The following is a 21,148-nucleotide window of genomic DNA, read 5'->3' as shown; positions in this document are numbered from 1 at the left end:
AGTCTTCCGTTGCATGAACCATTTGGCGTTGTCTTTGCGGCATATATTGTGGCATACAGTTCTGCGAAAAAGGCTTACCTTTCTGGCATACCGACCGTAAATGGTTGTTTCTGCCACATTTGTCACAATGTAGGCCCTTTACTGGGCATGCTCCCTTGTATGGAAAAGCAAAGGCATAACTATAAAACAGTTGATGTGTTGGATTTTCATTTATATTCAGGTGCAGTGTAGGGGTTGATTTTCCGATGGAATGGCTTGTTTGCAAAACTGGCACTGTCTCTTGTTTCTTTGGGGTTCTGCTGCAGCTGCCTGAACATTCACCCCTTCAAAGATCGTGTCCGGTAAATAATTTAATAGAGGGATAGCATTTTTTAAACACATGTTTTTTAAATATGGAGGAAGTGCCCCCTTGGATAATGTGTAATCATATGGCTTCTTTATGAAATCATTTTTTAAATTGTCAGTTTACTTTCTTTTCAAGTGTCGTGACGAATGTGTCTATAGTTTCCTGTTCCAACTGGTTACACTGACTAAATGAGCATCCTACATAGTCACAATTAAGTTGTATCACTAGTTTCTAACTGGGGGATGCAGTAATGGTTTTTTATATGATGTATTGTCACCTGAAGGTAGTGTTTTAATGATTGCTTTGACATCCTTCCCAACCAGATTAGTCAAAATGCCAATTAAAGCGGGTGTCTTGTCATCACCCACGGCCTTGATAAAATCTGAAAAGTCCTGAAACAATTCAAGCCACCTGGGACCACGATCTTCCTGGAGGTGCAGTGCAAGTGGGAGTGGTCTTTTTACCAAAGCAGCTCGAGAAGCAAATGTGGATGATGCAGCTCCTGAAGCCAGGTTTCAATCTGCTCCGGTTATTAGAAATGTACGTAACAAGTGAAACAGCGCCTTGTTAATTTTTTCAACTTTGCACAGCCCTATCATATAAATGAATGTTAATTTGGGTCTAGTGAGAGAGTCCCCATCAGATAAGCAGGTGTGTGCAAGCTTCGTTGCTAATTGTGTTCTTTCTCAATTTGTCTTTTTTGACATTTCTTTGACACTGGTTCATAGATAAGTGTGATCATCAATTGTCTAACATGTCACTTGTTAATGTTTGGTACATCAGAGTAGCCAGTGTGTTATATAATTCCCATCAACATATAGCGCCCTCAGCAAGTATAAAAAATACAGTGGATGGATAGCCACGTATTCATTAAAGGGTCAGCACCTAGAGGCTTCTTAATCCACACCTCTCAACAAAAGATTAAGAAACCCAAGAGCTAGTAAGAGTTTGCCTTTTTAGGGTGCAGTGATGAAGCAAGTATGATGGGGATAAAAACCAGCAATGCTGATCTAGTATCTGCTTTTTGATGGTTGAAAGTGCTGTGCCCAACAGCTGAACATTGCTTTTTTATTTATTTATTATATTTTCAATTGGACAAGCTACTCATTCACATCAGAACAAGGTACTATGAAGCAGAAGTCTGGTAATGGCAATTGTATGTACATTTCAAACATACCAGAAAAATCAAGAGTTCAAGCAATAAACAGTACGAGGACCATTTTGCACTCCCACAATTCAATACCTACAATCTTGACTCCCCTCTTTCTCCCAATCTGTCCCCCTAGAACATTTAATTTTTATTTTAAAAAAAAAGTTTTTCACAGAATACAAACAACAAACTTTTTAATTAGAATAGCTGAAGAGAAAACATTTTTTACGCCACCACCTTCATTCCTCCCTACCCCCAGACCCGGTGTCTTCTCTAATTGACCAACAACCGTTCGGTTGTCTTCCTCAGAGTGGAAGTAAAGTAGTGTGTTCCGTAATCGTTCATAGGCTGCCTCCTGCGCCCGTCCCAAGTTCTTCGGCTTCTGTCCAGAGTGTGGAGGATCCCCCCGTGAGAGTTCACCCCCAATATATTCAAATCCTACAGCTCGCACCACAGAGCCCTCGATCACTTACATAGATTTGTGAGATGCTGCCTTCCCGTGTAGTGCTGCGGTGATCCTCTCCCTTTTACTTGGGGTCCGGACACACTTCCATTTTTATCAGCAGGCAGGCCTGCGCTGCTAGCAACGGGCGCCGCCAACCACCTGATCCTGCACAGTTCCCCCTCCACTTCCTCCAGGCCAAACAGAACCAAGAGAGGTTCTCTGGTACGTGAGACTCGTCTAGGTCTTTGGTTCAACCCAGCACCTCCTCCCAAAAAACCTTCACCCGCGGGCACGCCCGCCACATATGCCAATAATCAGCCCTATGTATGCATAAGCACCAGCAGCCTGGACGCACTGTCTGAAACATCTTTGAGAGCCTGATAGGGTCATTTTGCCACAAGTGAAGTAGCTTAATAGCGTGCAGCTTGTACTGGCACGAGATCGAGGTCTGTGAGGTCCCCTTACAGAGTTTCAACCACAGTGCTGGGTCTATTTCCCTCTCAAGGTCACCCTCCCGTTTCTGTCTCAACTTTTCAGTGGATCCCTTCCCTGCAATTACCAATTCCCTATACATGACTGAAATCAGGCCCTTCATTTCCGTTCCGTTACCAAGATTTTTTCAAAAGGAGTGAGGTCCCTCTGCAACCTATCTTTCCATTTCCCACTTGTGAGTACTCCTTTCAATTGTAGATAAGAAAAGGCAGACAGGGTACCCAACCCCAGTTCTTCTTCCAAGTCCGTTATCGAGATAAAGGTGCACTGCTCCATAACTGGCCCACCCGCTTCAGACCTGCTTCGAACCACGCCTGAAATCTCTCTGGGTTCAGGATTTTGAGTGGCTCGCGGAGAGGGCCATATCGTCACCCTGTCTCCACAAATCCCATATTGTTCCCAGGATGGGGTGGTCACGAATTCTGCGGGGGAGCCTGTCCCTAGGAACCCACAGCCACTCCCCGGCCGAGGTGAGGGACAAGTGGAGATTGTCCGAGCCTACCCATTGGTACATTTTCTGCGATCTGAGGTGTGGGACGAGGATCCGCAGCTGCAAGGCATTATAGAACAATTTCACATTTGGGAGCCCCATCCCTGCCCTGGCCTCCGGGAGAGCAAGAACCTCCCAGGAAATTCTCGACTTCTTCCCATGCCAAAGAAACTTTACCATAGCTGCCTTTACTTCTCGGAAAAATGCCTTAAGGACTTGAATGGGGAGCATTTGAAAAGCATAGAGTAATCTCGATAGGCACGCCATCTTCAGGGCATTGAGGCGACCAAGACACGAAATTGTCAACCGTCCCCGTTTCTCTAGATCAGTGTGGAACCTAGTGAGCAGAGCGGTTAAGTTGGCCTGAAATAGATCACTCAGGTCCCTTGTGAGGTTAATCCCCAAGTATCTCAATGTGCCGTGCTTTACCAGGAGTCCCAAGGGGGAAAACCTATGTATGTCTCCATCTCCCTCTCTATCCAGTGTAAAGAGCACCAATGTTGACCGATTTTGACCTAATTGTCAGTTTGATTACCTTGGGTATGGAGGATAGGGGGTTCTTAATATGCAGGAGCATATCATCTGCATATAATGCTACTTTATATTCCACTCCCCCCTTTGTGAATCCCTCTACACCTGGGTCCTCCTGGATTCTCTGCGCTAGTGGTTCTAGAGAGAAAGCGCAAATAGGATCGGTGAGAGAGGGCACACCTGCTTTGTACCCCTGCTCAGAGCAAACCAGCGGGAGAAGCCTCCATTCACTGCTACGCAAGCCTGGGGGGATCCGTAGACTGCCATGATACCCTGATGTAACGTAGGGCCCAGCCCCACCTTGCCCAATGCCTCCTTTAGAAAGCCCCACTCCACCCTATGAAAGGCCTTTTCCGCTTCTACCGAGAGTAGAACCGGGTCTCCCCCCATACCTCACGCCTCATGGATCAAATGCAAGGTTTTCCTACAAGTACTCGTGCCACTTGGTTGGAGTGGATCAATTGGGGGCATGTGTGTCTCTAATCTTGCCGCCAAAATCAGCGTATACGTTTTTGTGTCTAAATTGAGGAGTGAAATGGTGTGATCATTGCTCGGGAGAAGGATTCCAGAGCTTCCCCCGTCTCCAGGATATCATTGAATAGGTCCACCTTAAATGGAATAAGGGGGGTGAGAAAGGACTTATAGAAACCCATGAGAAGCCATCCTCTCCTGGGGCCTTTCCCATTGGGATCCGCCCCACTGCTGTCCTTATTTCTTCGGCCGTTATTGGAGCCTCCATTGCCTCTCTAACCTTCAGGGGTAGACTGGGCATTTGAATCCCCTCCAAATAATTTGTTATTTCTACTGTGTTTGCTTCTGTACTTCTACTGTAGAGGTCTTCATAGAAGGATGCAAATGCCTCTTGTATCATGTCTCTCCCTTGGTCTAATGTTCCATCGCCCCCTTCTATAGAAGACACGCATCGTTTGGCCCACTGACCCCTCAATCTCGCGGCAAGCATTGCGCCCGCTTTGTCTCCTTTTTCATAACATTTCTGTTTCAGGAATTGTAATTTCCCAATTATTTGACCCTCCTCAAGAAGACAGAGCTCCTCCAGTTTCCTCCTCGCCTCCATGACCCTTTCCTCCCTCCCATCTTTAGTACCCCTTGCCCTCCTGTCTAACTGGGCAATGTCAGTCCGCAACCTGTTTTCAATCAATCACCGCTCTTGCTTTTTCCGTGCCCCTTCCCTCATCAGGATCCCCCTCCATGTCGCCTTACCAGCGCAACACAATACATTCGACAATCTCCTGGGACAGCTCCTCCCAGAGCACCGGGTCCTTCCAGAGTGATTCATTACATCTCCATTTTGACCCCCGGGGCACCATCCCTTGCCAGTTCAGGTCCACTAGGACCAATTCATGGTCCGACCATGCGATCAGAGAAATTACCGAGCTCAGAGCCTCCTCCCACATACCCCTCGACATGAACAAATAATCTATTCTTGTGAAAGTGCCATGTGGGGCTGAGTAAAATGTATACCTGCTCTCCTCTGGGTGCAATTGCTGCCATATGTCCCGTAAACATTCAGCATTTCAAGAACCTCCACATGGCACCTCCCCCGTACCCCATCCCGGGCCTGCCTGTCTGTCTCAGAATCCACCCACATGTTGAAGTCACCCCCCAATATTATGTGGGCCAGCTTTTATCAGAGGGCCTCACCCCCTATTTTCCTGGGCCAGTGCCCCGGCCGGGACCCTCCGTTCTTCCCCTTGTGGGTACTTGGTCTCCTGCAGGAACAGTACATCAAATCCACCTCTATAAAACTCCCTAGCTACCAGTGACCTCTTAGTAGGGGCACGTTCATCCCCTTCACATTCAGAGTCCCAACCCTCAGGAGGCCTCCCCCCTTATTTCCCCGGACTACAGTTATCATCCCATTTTCCTTCTCCTGCCTCCCTTTAGGGCTCTAGGCGGCCTGCTCATATAATTCCACCCTGCTTCCTCTGGTAAACACCACTTTGAGAAGACCCGTGTTCCACCCCCTTCAGAACTAACCCCTTACCCCCTTTTAACCTGCCTCGGCGCCCGGTTCCCCCCGGTTACCATCACCAAAGTAAGATCGGGCCTCCAGTTTCAACCAGCTCCTTGCCGGTCCCCTACGTACAACACCTCCTAGACTTTGAGCTCCCCCACCCCCTTTAACTGCCACTCCAAACCCGTTCTTTTGGTTCACCTCTCTCCAAACCCCCCAATTCTAAACCCCAACTTTAGTGAGCGGCGTACTTCCCTTGAAAGAACATAAACCCCCATTCTTACACAACTTGAGCAGGCCTCTACAATAACCCGCTAAAACCTTCTCATCTCCACCCTCATGTACATGTGCAATCCCTTCTTGGGGTCCCCACAACCCCAGCCAGCAGTTATTCTGGTTTCCTTCTTTGTGGGTTACCTCCCCATGGGTTGCCTTAGGAGCTCTACAGTTCTTCGTTTCTGGTTTTTCTTCTCCCCTTGTTGTCCTTCAACTACTTCTCAATGTGCTTGTATCTTGATTCATCTGGAGGGGGTCCCCCAGTACTCACAAAATGACCCTGGGGGTTTCAGAAATTCCAGCAGCCCTTGCTACCTCCTCCTTTGGTCCGACCTGGCGTGTCTACACTTAAGGCGCCTCCTGAGGGGGCTCCAATAGTGGACTGGAGTGCCCAACGCAAACGCAAGGGACCTATAACCTTCCGTTATCACCAGTTATAAGGGGAGAGTCTCTCGGCACACTCTAAGTAAATCAGGTGCTGTCCAAAACAAATTTGTTAGGGCTACTGCCCTAGATGTCCACCTTCAGTCCTCTTTCCTTCTCCCTTAGTCAGTGGCCAGTATAGATGGTAGGATGTCCAGCACTTTAGATTGAAGGGACGTGGTGGTGGCCACACCCGGGTCCCCACCCCCTCGGCTGAACCGGGGAGGATCGGGGACCACGTGGCAGGGTGCCCTGGTCGGATCAGGCCTCCCTGTGGGGGTTTTGGATGTTGCGTGCAGGGGCTGTGCCTGTTCTTCCATCCGGAGCCCTTCTCACCTCAGCAAGTCTGCTTTGATCTGGCTGGTGGTTCCGAAGGCGTCTGCCGCTGGCGTTCCCCTCTTCTCTTACAAAGCTGGTCCGGGCACTCTGCCGCAAGCTCCCGCCCGCCCCACACACACCACAGGAGACAGAACGGGTTGCAGCCTGGCCGTCATCCCTCAATGTAGAGGGGGAGGGCCCTTGCTCCACCTCGAGCCACCGTGACTTTCACCTCCCTGTGCCTGCTCAGCTGCACTACGGGGCTCCTCTTTGCACTCTGTTCGCAGGCGGGAGGAAGATGAAGGGGCCCTCAGTGACCCCTGCCCGAGCTCTGCCAACACTCCTCTGCTTCCCTCTGGGCGCCGTAGGTGTCGCGGGCTCCCCCCGCTGGTTCGTGAGACTGCATCAAACCTTGGTGGATGCAGTTCTCCGGACTCCCCTGGCCCACAGGGACCAGAAATGGATCGGGGGTGCCCCGCAGCCTCCAGCACCTCCGGGGGGGGGGGTGGTCTGCTCCCCCTTGGGGCTTTCAGGGGAGACTCAACCCATCAAAGGGACCCTGTGGACGGAGCAGCTCTCGGGAGCAGTTCATTCCTGCACCCCCCGGTGGCCAACCTCCTAGAACATTTTTATTGCCACAGGTTAGTGCCCATTTTTGCCGTAGACCATTGAGACATATTTATACATTGGTGGTTTGATCCCTTGTTGCAATTAATTTGAACAAAACTAGTGTGTAGGAGACCAAACTTGGAGAATTTTGGAAAAACGATCCTGGAGGATGGCTGTGATCTTCTCTACTAACCCTATCTCCCAAATCTTATACCACCATTTATTGATCAGGGGCCAGATCATTGTTTTTTTTTCCATCAACCATCAGAAAATATTTTACGAGACCAGAATGGAACTTTAGCAACAACAATCTACCCCTCAATTTTCATATATTAGCAGAGCAAAAGGCCTGCTTTCTAGAACATCAATTGGAAGATATTTACATGCTGAGCTTTAACTAGTAGAATCTAGCTTTCATTTCTCAACATTTTAACATAGTAAACAGGAGGACTTGGAAGTTTCTTTATACATTTACTTTGGTACAAAAAAGTTGAAGGGTCTGTTGGAGGACTGCTGCCATCACAAGACTATTTACTCCATTAACGGGCGTAGCCTATCCTAAACTTGTTTATATTGGTAGGCTATGGTTACTGCAGGGACGCAGCAGAGACAGGATGTTGCTAAAACCACATCATTCTCCCATTATGCTTTGTACCTGCCCTCAAATCATTGTCCAGCAAAGTGTTTGTATCCAGAGCCACAACATATACCACTTATCCCTTGTGTCCAATATCTGTATCTGCCATTTATTCAGATCCAGAGTAGTGTTGGGCCGTGTAACTCTGAGAATGGGACACAAATAGGAAGAATGCACCCTTGCTATCCATTGTGATATTTTATTCAGAATAGTTTACTTTTAGGTTGTGTGCTGCAAATCAGCTTGCATTTGTGGGAGTTGCCATGTTTGAATTGCATTTAAAAAGCATACATCTCATATATTCTTCTCTGTGCCAGAAGGTGTAGGGAAAATAGATTAGTTGTGTACCTCTCAACCAATCTGTTGGAAGAATTGAGTATGAACATCTTATCTTGAAGCACAGTTCTTCTATTTTCATTCTCTTCATGACAGATTGATTTGCAAATCCCAAAATGCCACTTTTTATTTAAAGGATCGGTCTTTAGATTCTTACCAAATACTTTCCTCCTCCTGCCTTCAATGGCTTTATCAAGTGAACCACCCATCATCTAACTTGCCTTCTGGCTTTTTACTGTACGATGGACCTTGCTCGCCAATGGGGATGAGACTAAGAAACAAATATACCTGTGAACTTGGAAGGATTAACAATGTACTTGTGTTGGTTAGAGCAGGCATGGCTCTATGGTTGTAATCCGTGTTATTGCCCTTTTACATTGGCCATATGCTGAAGACTCGGGGAGAACTGGAGTCCTCCATTCAAAGCTGTAGGAATTTAAGCCAAAGATCTCTTGAAAAGTCTTTACAATCCCTGTTATCCTTGGATTGAATCGTGCCTTTGTCCTTCCTTTTAACTGACCATAGTCACTAAGTAAAGCATTTGTATAGCAGTTCACTTGCTTGAGTGAGGACTGATTTCACTTCCCATTTGTCATCTTTGGGAAGCCTCTCATTGTTTGTTATGCACCCTATTAGTTATTTATCTGTCTTGCCTATTTCAGGATTCATCATTGCTGCTTCAAGAAAGTTTGCTTGTTCAACTCTGCCCAATCTGTGTGACCAACGGTGGATGGTTAATTCTCAACCCTCACAAACTAACTTCAGGGGAGTGGGCACTAAGTGAGCACATTACACATGTTTTCACAGAGCTGTGGTACATATTAAGGATTCTGGCTGATCCTTACATACTTTTCAGCCACCTATTGACCAGGCTTCATCTGTTTGCCTCCTCCTTATTTCTAAGTGAAGGATTTGGGAAAAGCTGCAGGGTATAAATCTTGTTTGCACAGGGCTACATGCCTTATTAAATTCTGTAACATGCAGAGGCTGAAAATGACGCACCAGTTACTGAAAAAGTGATGGAACATTAGATTGATTCCTCATTCACTTCCTCTTCCAATATATAAAAAGAAGAGGGGTGCGGGTCTGTAATCTGTCTTATTTAATTATACTGGGTGTGTTGATGCCTCCTGCATTTCTCTGGTGGAGTTTCTTAATCTACAGCACTCTCTATTAACAGTGCCTACTTTGCCTGAATTCTTAAAGTAATATCTGATTGTAATAGGTTCTCAATCTATGATGATTCTGAAGATCTTGGTGCTGCGGAATTAGTACTGCCTCTCTCTATTTTGTTGACATTTTTCATTTGTAACTAAAAATCTAAAGAAACCAGGTTGGCCAAGTGCAGAGTTTAGGAAGGCATTTATCTAAATACCCCATGTCAGTGGTTAGTTTACCCTTTGCATAAATATTTGGTAGTTTTAGTATCTTCACCTAAATTTACTGTTAATTGGGGCTAGTGGAAAATATTCTAAATGGATGTGACATTTGGACTTTTTTGATGCATGAGATATGTTGTCATGTACTACAGTTGCAATAACTGTTTTTTTATCCCTACTAAAATAGAACAAGTAACACCAGAACAAGGAAGCACAATTCTACTAATAGTTGCTACATTTATGTTATTATCATTTAAAAAACAGTGTCCTCCATTAATTTCTTTGACTAATGTTTATTTCAATTGGGTGCAGAAGCATCACAGTGTATGTGTTTAAACATGCACAATTACATGCTGGCATATTTGTGTAGATACATCAAAGGAGTAGTTAAGCCTTTTTCAGCTTCTAAAAGCTCAGCATGGTAATGCTATCAATCTTCAGTTTAATGGCATACTTTTGGAATCATGTAGCTTAAAAAGAAATGTTTGAAAATGCTTCAACTGATCCAACAGTATACATATGCATCTGCGCTTTGTAAGTTTGGGATTTTGCAGTGATAATAGTGCAGCATAGTAAAGAAAAGTCTGTATTGGGGGCTCAAATGTCACCCTCCATTTGCACTTGATAAAGAAAAAAAGAAATCACACTGCAGAAAAGGTAAAGAAATTTACCTTTCCTCCAGCTCATGGTATGTTGTCCCCATGGAGACTGGCCCAGGGCATTTTGCACAGCAAAAAATATTTTTGCAGTGGCAAATCTGGGGTACATGTATGTAGGTATAGTTGAGTGAAAGTGGGGGTATAACCTTGGTCTGGTGCGCGAGGTCCCTAATCTATAGATTGCGTTGCATGCAGCAATATTAGCATTAAGAAGAAACCCTCAAGTCTTCTTGGTCAGATGCAATTAAAATATTTGTCTAATGCTGACAAATTGTGCTATAACTAATCATAGTCAGCCCACTTGTTTGTGTCTTAGTAGAAAGACAATATTGTACTGCTATTGTTGTTGAAAACTTGTTGATATTTATTATTGATGACAGCCGACACGTGTTTCGACCTGCGGTCGTCCTCAAGGCAGCTTGTTCTTTTAGTTGTATATGTAACATTAACTGGTGGACAGCTTTATTTCACCATTTAGCCTAAAAAATAATATATATCTTTTCGCAGGTATTGGGACCTGTAATATACTGCAAACTGAAATGCGTATGTGAAGGGCACTAAGAATAGAAGTGGACTTATGTGATCAAATCTAGAGTCACAAACTCTAAAGGATCACAAATTGAAATCTGTATAGATGGCCTAAACATTGGCATGACATCCTTTAGGGAATACACCTAAAAGAAAAAGCTGCCTTGAGGATGACTGCAGGTCGAAACACGTGTTGGCTGTGATCAGTAATAAATATCAACAAGTTTCAACAACAATAACAGTACAACATTGTCTGTCTTCTAGGATACAAACAAGCGGACTGACTAGGATTAGTAGTAGTGCAATTTGTCAGCATTTGACAAATATTTGTATTGCATGCATGTAGGTAGCCCCGCCTATATTGAATCCACCCTCTTGTTTTGCGCACAAGTCCTGTTCTCCTCAGCAACAGCAATTAAAAGCATTTTCCAAAGGGTAGCAGGACTTCTTGCTTGTTTTATTTTGTGCTTAAATGTTTATTTTAGTGACTAATAGGGCGTGTGTCTAGCACCTTTTCTATTATTCAAGGCCATGGGTTTTCAAACTTAACTTCATGTGTGCACAGTCTACTGTGCCTAGAGTATCTAGGCTCAGTACATTTCTGGAAACTCTGCTAGGTTCATGGCACATTTTGTTTTAGGAGAGCTGGCCATGCTTCTTTGGCATTGGGTGGTCTTCTTTTGGGTACCTCCTCCAGTAGACTTTAACTATTACATAGCATCAAAAGGCTGAGTTTGTCTCCTAATTTATGCTAATCTCCTTGCAGAGGATATGTATGCCAGTCATTCTATCTGCCACGAGGAACACATCTGGAAACTGTATGGCTCTCAACCCTGCTACTGGGAACAACCCTGAGGCTTCCTCGTATTGATGCTGTGGGACTTAGTGCCTGGGAATCACCCAAGGTTTCATGCCAGTCTCATCCCAAAGGGATTTATTTATTCTGAGCAGGAGAGTCATTTGGAAAGCGGAGAATAGATCTGATGCCTTGAATAGCATTCCAACGCACAGTGAGTCATCCCTCAGGAGAAACCAATGATCTATTGGAAGGCTCCCGCATGTCCTCCTTCCGCCCAGAAATAGAAGTGCCAGCACTAATGTCTGCTAGTGTGATGATACAGGTTCCGTGCAATCGTCTTCACGCATCCATTAAACTGGACTCTGTGAATTCAGAACTAATGTTGACCTCCTTGTCTTAATCTTCAGACCCTTGCAGCCCTCGATGTGCGTACCTCCAAAGAGCTGTTTTCTTCCTTTTTCTCGCCTTCTTGGCTTCAACAAGTGTGCATACCAAGCTATGCTCATCAGTTGTATGATACATTCTTTGATACATTTCAGTATCTAATGTGCTCCTCTGCAAGTAAGGTATGCTGTAAGGAACAGATAAGGGAGGTAAGCCCTCCATGCCCCTCCTGTGAGGCCCTTTCGGTTAGCCCTAGCAAGCTGGGCCTTGCCCTTTTTACTTCAGTAATGCTTAGAGTCTGCCTGCCTAAAACGGCTCATCTACTGCTCCCTGATCCATTATCTCCATACAGATGTCAAAGGCAGCGCTACTACAGCAGACCCCAATGGAAACTGGGATGCTAAGGAAGGAGCAAGATGTAGTACCCCCATCGGACATGACATTTCAGATTGCATCATCAGGGTCATGGAATACATGTGTCTGAAGGTTCATGACACCCTGGCAGTAGAAGCAACTATTTGGCACATGTGCTATCTAGAGGAGGTCACATTCAATCAAGAATCTTATGTTTGAGGAGGCTTTTTTAAAAAAAATACTTTATTTTAGTCATTTTAATCCTAACAAAACATTCATCAACAGTGTGCCATGCGGTATCCGCCTCCCCCCTACAGTCGAGCTGTAGTGCAATTTGATTGAGCACGGCAGTTACTAAGATAGTAGGGAACCTCTCACTTTAGTAAGTGTCGTGGACCGTATAACAGGGTTCTAGTCTGAAGCTGTAATTAGGTAATTCATGTACGGTCCACCATATCTTTGGAGGCCTTGCATGGAGGGGCAGGGTTTTGATGACGTTCGTCTCCATGTCCTAGCAGTATGCTACATCCTGCAGCCATGTTTGTAAAGTGGGGGGGCAAGCCTTTCCCCAAGTCATGGCGACTCTTCGCTGCGCCAGTACCAACAGTAGGCCGGTTAGCCTCCTCACTGAGATTTGTACATTCTTGGTGTATCCCAGCATCACCACCATGGGGTTAAGTTCGAGGTGGTCGCCCACCATCGCAGCTGTCTTTTCTAGTATTTCTTGCCAGAAGTGGTTAACTTTTGGGCATTCCCAGGCTAAGTGTAGGAAGTCTGCTTGGGATGTGCTGCATCGTTTGCATGCTGCTGGTATGGTTGGGTGTTGTCTGTGCAGTTTTGCCTGTGTGTGGTACACCTGGTGTATAAAGTTAAAGTGTATTAGTTTGTAGCGTGAGTTCAGGGACACCTTCTGGGTTTGCCACAGGATATACGACCAGTCTTCATCAGGTATCGTGACTCCCAGTGATTTTTCCCATCTCAGTTTCGGTGCTGTTATCTGGATAGTAGTTTCCGTTAAAAGGAGGCCACCAGGGGGCGCAGGCAAGATGGCCGCCTGAATCTCACGCTCCCCGCATGGCCCCGGGAAACTTACGGAAAAACATGCCCTAAGTGCTTTCTAACCCCATCTATCAGCAATCCCTGAGAAGGGTAACCACTGTGGACTACCCAGAAGTTGGCCCGGACTTTGGAGATGCCCCCGTTCCCGAGATAACGACTTGTGAACGGCGACCCCCCTGCGCCCGAGGGAAGGCCCCGGATGGGAGCCGCACATCGCCTAGCTGCGTAGCGGTGGGAGGAGTCGAATTCCCCAACCGCTCTGACTCAACGCACAGGGCCCAACGCCGGGCGGGCCTTTCGAGAAGTTCCACCGGCTGCCAGCGACCGGCCCACCCATCATAGGGGATACAGGGGTACCACCGCCACACCTACCGCCCTCACCACCGGTGCTTCGTCCGTGCCTGAGCCGACGCGGTGGTGTACCGCGGAACCATCTCAACGGCCCACACTTCCGCACCTGACCACCGCCCCAACGGCCTACCTCCACGGGGCTCCGGATTAGTGGCAGAGGTGACCACCGGAGCAGGCTCAGGTCGTCGCGGGAGCGCGCCTGGGCCACCCCGCCACCCGGCAGACACCTCAGGAGATCGACACCCCATGAACTGGAGGAAGACCTTTGCGCAGTACCAATACACACCTGGGTCCCTCGATATGTAGACCGGCCGTGTAGCCTCGCCATCCCGGGACATGAATGCCATACAGAGTAACATCCAAACGGTCGTAGAAGAGATTAGGGGAATGAGGACACACATGGGGGCCAAGTTGGCGGACCTCACGGCCAAGGTTTCAATGCTGGAGGACCGGGTAGAAGGGGTCGAGTGCAACCAGGCATCGGCGGACATGCTCGAGGCACAAATGGAAACTAGATTTCAGGAACTGCACCGCCGCGAGGAGGACCTCCAGCTCAAGGTCGACTACATGGAGAACCGGGAGAGGAGAAACAACTTGAGAATTTTTGGCCTTGAGGAGACAGAGGGAGAGACCCCGGTTGGCCTTGAAAGCAAAATCCAAGACATCATCAGGATTGTCCTGGGGTTGGACTCGGGGGAGACCCTCCTGCTTGATAGAGTCCATCGGGCAGGCGGAGGGGGTAGAGGCCCACGCTCAGTTCTTGCAAGATTTCACTACTATAAGGACAAGGATATGGTGCTGGAGAGGGCTAGAACCCTACGGGAAATTCAACATGGTAACTCCAGAGTGACGATCTAACAGGATCTCTCGGCACTCACTCTCCAGATGCGAAAGAAATGCAGCACTATCACCAGATGGCTGCAAGAAAAGGGGACACGCTATCGCTGGGGCCACCCATTCCACCTAGCATTTGAATGGCAGGGCCAGCGATATCAACTAGTTACGGAGGCGGAAATCCGAAGGGCCACCGAAAGGGCCATCAGAAAATTGGGACGAAACCAACGGAGACCACCCTCGTGCCCCTCGAGGCCCAGACTTATCCCAGGGGAAGCTAAAGGTTAAAGGCTCACGTAAATTCCGAAAAACCAAACATCCACCCACAGACCGAGGAGATCCTATATGAGCATACGAGCAGCAACCAAGCCTCGCCTTTCTGTACAGAAGGCCTGATCCATACCCCACGGGAGCATGCGACGATTCACGGAGCCTGCCGTTCATAGTGTTTTTGCCCCATGACCTGTGGAGGGTTCTTTGTTTAATCGACTTCGGTCATGGTTGAAGTGTTGCCCATTTAGAGGCTGTTGTAGGGTTTTATTGGAAGATGCACGGTGACTCCACACGGACAACGGCCGGCGCCCCTCCAGGCCTCTTGTCGTGATACGCCCCGCCAGGGATAAAAGGATACACGACCAGGTACCAGGGCCTGGCTCGGGAGTCGCTACAGCCGGTTCCCCGCCGCGGATCAGAAAGGCCCGGCGCTTAACGAAGTGAGACAGGTTGGAAAGCGCCACACCTAAGAAAATGTTTTCCCGGGGCCAGGGAAGCGACCCTGGTGGTTCGTTGCCAGTCACACCCCCACCCGGGGACCCGGCGGCGAACGCCCCACAAAACAGGGGAGGGGAGGGGAGGAGAGGGGGAGGGCGGGAGGGGAAAGGGAAAACCAGCTCAAACTATGGACATTTGTTTTGCAACGGGCTCTGAGTAGCAGACACCTAGAGGCGATTTCAGTGCGCATAACGAAAAATTACAATGATTGAAGCAAAGATAGGCACGTTGAACGTCAAGGGCCTTAATTCCCAGAACAAGAGATCTCTCACAAGCAACATGTTTCGTAAGCAACACCTAACGGTTCTTTTCCTACAGGAGACACATTACAGGCACGGCAGGGAATCGAAGATCAAGGGGAAAGACATCGGGTGCAATTACTGGGCCTCACACAGAAGTTCCAAGAAGGAAGGGGTGGGAATCCTCCTGAGCAGGGCGTTCCATCTCACAGATAAAGAAACCAAGAGGGGGTTTGGTGGTCGTTTTATGGGCATCAAGGGAACCTGCGAGGGAGAGCGCGTTACCCTGGCCACACTATACGCGCCCAACTCAAAACAAATACACTTTCTCACCCAGGTCTTTGACGTCATGGACGAGTGGGCAGAGGGAGCCATGATACTGGGGGGGGGACTTCAACCTCATAATGGACCCGAGGCTTGACTGGTGGTCTGCGAGAGGGGGGACACCCAGGGGTGTCTCCAAGGACAATCTGGCTCTACAGGCCCTCCTCAGAGAGCACTATTGGGTCGACATCTGGTGAACAGCAAACCCGAACCAGGGTGGGTACACCTTCTTTTCACCCCTTCATTGCACCTACACCAGAATCGACCTTTTGTTAATCTCGGAAGAGGGGCACGGGGTGGCACAACAGCCGAAGGTGGAAGCCATAACTTGGTCGGACCAAAAACTCCTCATGGCGAATTGGTCACTGCCCATCTCCCCAAGATCTTTCCGATGGCGTTGCAATGACACACTCCTCAGGGACCCAGTATTTCGTGATTTCATGAGGCAGGAAATGCTGGCCTATTTTGAGACAAACGACACCGGCGAGACAGATATGTCCATGGTGTGGGATGCCGCAAAAGCCACTTTCAGGGCCTTCTCATAATGGAGGGTTTGAGACGAAAGCGGGAGAGAGGCCTAATCGAGGGTAAACTCCGCGCAGAGTTGGGCGCTCTGCGAGCCAGACTGGGCCTCCCGGGGGTGGATCGAGGGGCTCTCCTGGAAGAGATGCAGGGCAAAAGACAGAAACTCCATACGGTCCTCATAGGGGAAGTCATCAAGAGAATGAGATATACTAAGCAGAGGTACCACGAACCAGGAGATAAGGTGGGGACCCTACTGGCGCAGAGGGCTCGGGGCTGCAGGGCTGAGAGGGGAGTCACTCGCCTCAGGGATGGAGTGGGCGGGATTCACGGGGGCCGTGAGGAAATAGCAGAGTGTTTCGCTGACTATTATAGCAAACTCTACTCCAAAAAGGCAGGCGAATCACTGGAGGATATCCGTGCCTACCTGGCAGAACACCCTCTGCCTAGGCTATCCGACGGGGAGCTAGAAGTCCTGGAGAGAGCAATATCGGAGGAGGAGGGCGCCATCAAAAGACTGAAGGTGGGAAAGGCACCGGGGGAAGACAGCTACACAGCCGATTTTTACAGACAGACCCAACCCGTCCTGTTGAAGCCCCTGGCCAAACTGTTCAACCAGATCAGGAACCGGGAGTCCATCCCACCAACTTTTTTGCAGGCCCTCATCACTGTTATACCCAAACCCGGCAAGGACCAGACGGAATGTGGGTCTTATAGACCCATTTCACTCCTCAATCTGGACGCTAAGATCTTTGCCAGAATCCTGGCCACCAGACTTGAGAGCTGCCTCCCGCGCCTAGTACACCCCGACCAAGCGGGATTTGTCTTGAATAGGCAGGGTTCTGATAATATGCGGAAGACGCTCCATGTGCTTGCCTCGAGAGGGGTCCGCGACGAAGGCACGCTTCTGCTGGCCCTTGACGCGGAGAAGGCCTTTGACAGGGTCAGCTGGGCCTTTATGAGGGAGGTATTCACGACCCTGGGTATGGGCCCGAGGTGGCTAGGTTGGATCTCCGCGCTCTACTCCTCCCCCTCCGCTAGAATGGTGGCAAATGGGACCGAGTCCAGGACACCGCAGGGATGTCCTTTGTCCCCCCTAATTTACGCACTTGTGATGGAACCATGGGCAATCTCGGTCCGTAACGATGCGGCCATCAGGGGAGTACAGGTCGGAGAAATGCAGTGCAAAGTCTGCCTTTTTGCTGACGATGCACTGCTCTATCACCAACCCAACCCAAACAGTCCCCCGAATGCTGCAGGGCCTCTCGCGCTATGGGGACCTATCGGGGTATAAAGTTAACCTGGAGAAATCGGTGGCGTTCGTAGGGGGTAATTTATCAGACGCAGAGATGACCTTTGTTAATGGGCTCCCCTTCAGGCTGAGAGACAACGGATTCCGGTACCTTGGAGTCCAGGTCACCCGTGACCCCGAGGGCCTATACCAGGCCAATTCCCCCCCCCCCCCTCTGGTCAGCAATTCGGAAAGACAGAGCGATGGTCAGGGTCGGGGCTCTCCTGGATGGCACGCCTCAACCTCATAAAAATGGTAATCCTTCCCAAGTTTTTATTTCTTTTCCAAATGCTCCCGGTGCTGATCTCCAAAACGTTTTTCAAAGAAACGAAGCAAGTCCTCCTCAACTTTCTCTGGTCAGGTAAGAAACACAGAATCTCCTATGAGGTACTGACCAGACCGAAGGAGGATGGAGGGGTGGGATACCCTGACCTTGAAACATACCATAGGGCCTCCCAACTGAGGGTCCTGGTCGACCACTTCGCCCCGGGGACGAAAAAACAATGGGTGGCCATGGACAATGGGCCTCTCGTGCCCTTCACCATAGAGGAATGGCTCTGGGTCCCGAGGAAAAAGATCCCCAGAAGTGTCTTGTATCACCCAGTCCTAAAAGTGTTGTGGTCCCTATGGAAAGAGGGAGGGGGTTACTACCGCTGGCTCACAACCTGGCCCTCCCCCCTGAGCTGCATTTGGGCCCCCCCCCTCCCTGGCCAAGATAGCGGAGCCAGCGGCGTACCAGACGTGGTTCGAGGCAGGCCTTAGCAGGACTGGACACCTCTGGGTGGGGGGCTCGTTCTTACCCCTGAAAGATCTGGAGGAGGCCCTTTGGATAGGAACCCTGTCCCCCTTTCGCTATCTTCAGCTTAAGGGAGTCCTGACCGAACCATCCTGGGGGGACACCCTCAGGAGAGACCTTACAGACTTCGAAAAACTCCTCCTCTCAGCGAGGGGCTCCAAGGGAATAATATCTCGCCTCTACAAGCTCTTCCTCTTTTCCGTCCCACGAGACCCCCCACCTGCACGCACACAATGGGGAAAGGACCTGGGTGTGGAGATCGACGACGATAGGTGGAGGGAGATGTGTAGGAGGGCCAACCGCTCCACGGCCTCACTCCAGTATCGCCACCAGGCCCTCAAGGTATTGCATCGCTGGCACTACCCCCCGCAGAGAATTGCTAGAATGAGGCCGGGGTACGATCCACATTGCTGGAAGTGTAGGACCGAAAGGGGGGATTATATTCACATGTGGTGGGGGTGCCCGGTGGTCCAAAGGTATTGGGAGGAGGTCCTGACATGGATTAAGGGGGTAGACGGGGTGGAGCGGCCTTCCTGCCCCTGGCTTCTTCTTTTTGGAATTGACATTGGAGACGATCATGAAAATACCCATGACCACATGCTCCAGGTCATGTTGGTGGCAGCCAGGTGCTGCCTGGCACAAAAATGGAAGAACCCCGGAATGCCCGGGGAAAAAGCATGGGTAACCAAGGTACGGGCCATTTACGACATGGAATTCCTCACGCACTTACTTGACGAATCTAGATCCAACATCGAGGAAATATGGCTCCCCTTCTTCAAAAAATACGGCCGCACAGTGTAAGCTCAGGCTCCGGACCCGGAGAACCCCCCTCTGGGGGCCTCAGGCCAGCGTTCATTGGTCCAACCCCGAACCCTTCAAAGCTCGGCCCATGACTTCGGCGTGCCAAGTGCACAACATGTAGACTTTGCTATGCTCTTTTTCGGAACCCGTCAAATATGCAATTATTGGGAACTTGAACTGGTGGGGGGTGAGGGGTTGTAACTGGTTTCCTGTTTATTCATGTTTAAATATGCTCTGCATTGTTGTAACACAGGTGCGAAACCTAATAAAAATTTGATTTTCAAAAAAAAAAAAGGTTTTTGAAAATCATAGATATTACCCTGCCTTCTCCGTTTGATTGGATCACTCCATGCAGGCGTTGCCATGTGGGTGGTTGTGTTATAAATGTGGGGAATTTCGATTGTAGTGTGTGCCAGAGGCGAAAGTACACAAATATATCTAGGGCAGAGTTTGCTCCACGTTCTCTCGCTTGTTGGGGTGTTAAGAACTTCCCGTCAACAAACAGGTCACCTAGTGTGTCGACCTGTAATTTGTTAGCCCACTGGAGGTATACCTTCTCAATCGTGCTGGGATAAGGGCAGAGAACCTGACCACCACCCCGCTTTTCTGAGCTCTCTTTTTCCATATCTCATATGTGGAGTGCACAATGTTCCACGTTGTAGGTGGTACTGGGATTTTGCCTATAATGGCCGCCCGCAGTAGGTTGGGGGTGATGCGGGCCCGCTCTATTTGGACATGCGGCCGGATGAATTAAGTCGCGTACCAGTGCCCCAGGAATTGTGCTTGAGCCGCCCAGTAATAGCGCTCCAGGTCTGGCAATGCCAGTGCCCCTTTTGCTATTGGTTGAATTAGTGTTGAGTGTGCTATCCTTTTCTGGTTTGCCAGGTTTGCCAGCCCGTACTAACTCAAGAATCGGACTGCGCAGGTGTTGGAGGAACTTTCTCTACACTAGTAAAGGAATGTTTACAAACAAGTATAGGAGTTTGGGGAGTATAACCATTTTTATTATAGAGACCCGGCCCCACAGTGTGAGTGAAGGTGTTTCGACCTGGATATTTTATCTCGCAGTGTTGTGACTACTCTCTCGTAATTATCACGGAAGAGGTCATAGTTTTTGGACATTAGTATTCCCAGGTATTTGACCCCAGTGTGTTCCCATCTAAACTCGTAATCATCTTTGAATTCTTTAGTTTCGGGGTTAGGGGGAATATAACCAATTTAGTGTGGTTAATTTTTAGCCCCGAAAAGGAGCTGAATTGGACGACTTCTCGCATGACTGGGTTCAGGTTCGTTACTGGGTCGCTGATGAAGTCAGCCACATCGTCAGCGTAAAGTGATTGTACCAATCTGTGAGGACCTAGGGTGAGACCTCTCTCCAGCTCTCTAGTCCTGAGGCCGGCGGCCAAGGGCTCCATAGCCAGAGCGAAGAGTAGAGCCGACAGAGGGAATCCTTGTCTAGTCCCTCTCCTTAATTCTATGTGTGCAGATTTTGCATTTCTCAACACCATGCTGGACAGGGGGTGTGTATAGAGAAGGGATACCAATCTTAGGAAGTGATCAACCAGACCTATTTTCCTTAGGACTGCAAAGAGGGTACAGCCATTAGACAGAGTCGAAGGCTTTTTCAGCATCGAGGAGGACTGCCACAGCCTGAGATGACAGGTTAAGCGCCTCGACGATTCCGAAGAGTCGCCTGATTCCAAATGATGTGTTGAGACCTGGGATGAAACCTGCCTGGTCTGCAAGCACCAGACCCAGCATCAGAGGGAGCAGCCGAGAAGTGAGGATTTTTGCAAGAATTTTTTTATCAACGTTGATTGGCGATATTGGCCTGTACGAGGCAAACTCATCTCGGGGTTTCCCTTGTGTATGTAGGAGGATGACATTTGCTTCGCGAAGTGTGGGGGGCAGGCAACCCTTTTCAAGGGCCTCCCTGTATACATGTAGAAGAATTGGGGCAAAAGGTTTGTAGCATTCCCCTGTTAGGCTGTCAGGGCCTGGGGCCTTGGTGCTCGGGAGCTCTTTTATT

This window comes from Ambystoma mexicanum, chromosome 3p (assembly GCF_040938575.1).
Source record: "Ambystoma mexicanum isolate Mex_15411 chromosome 3p, UKY_AmexF1_1, whole genome shotgun sequence".
Lineage (NCBI taxonomy): Eukaryota > Metazoa > Chordata > Amphibia > Caudata > Ambystomatidae > Ambystoma > Ambystoma mexicanum.
Note: the sequence above shows the minus strand (reverse complement) of the source record.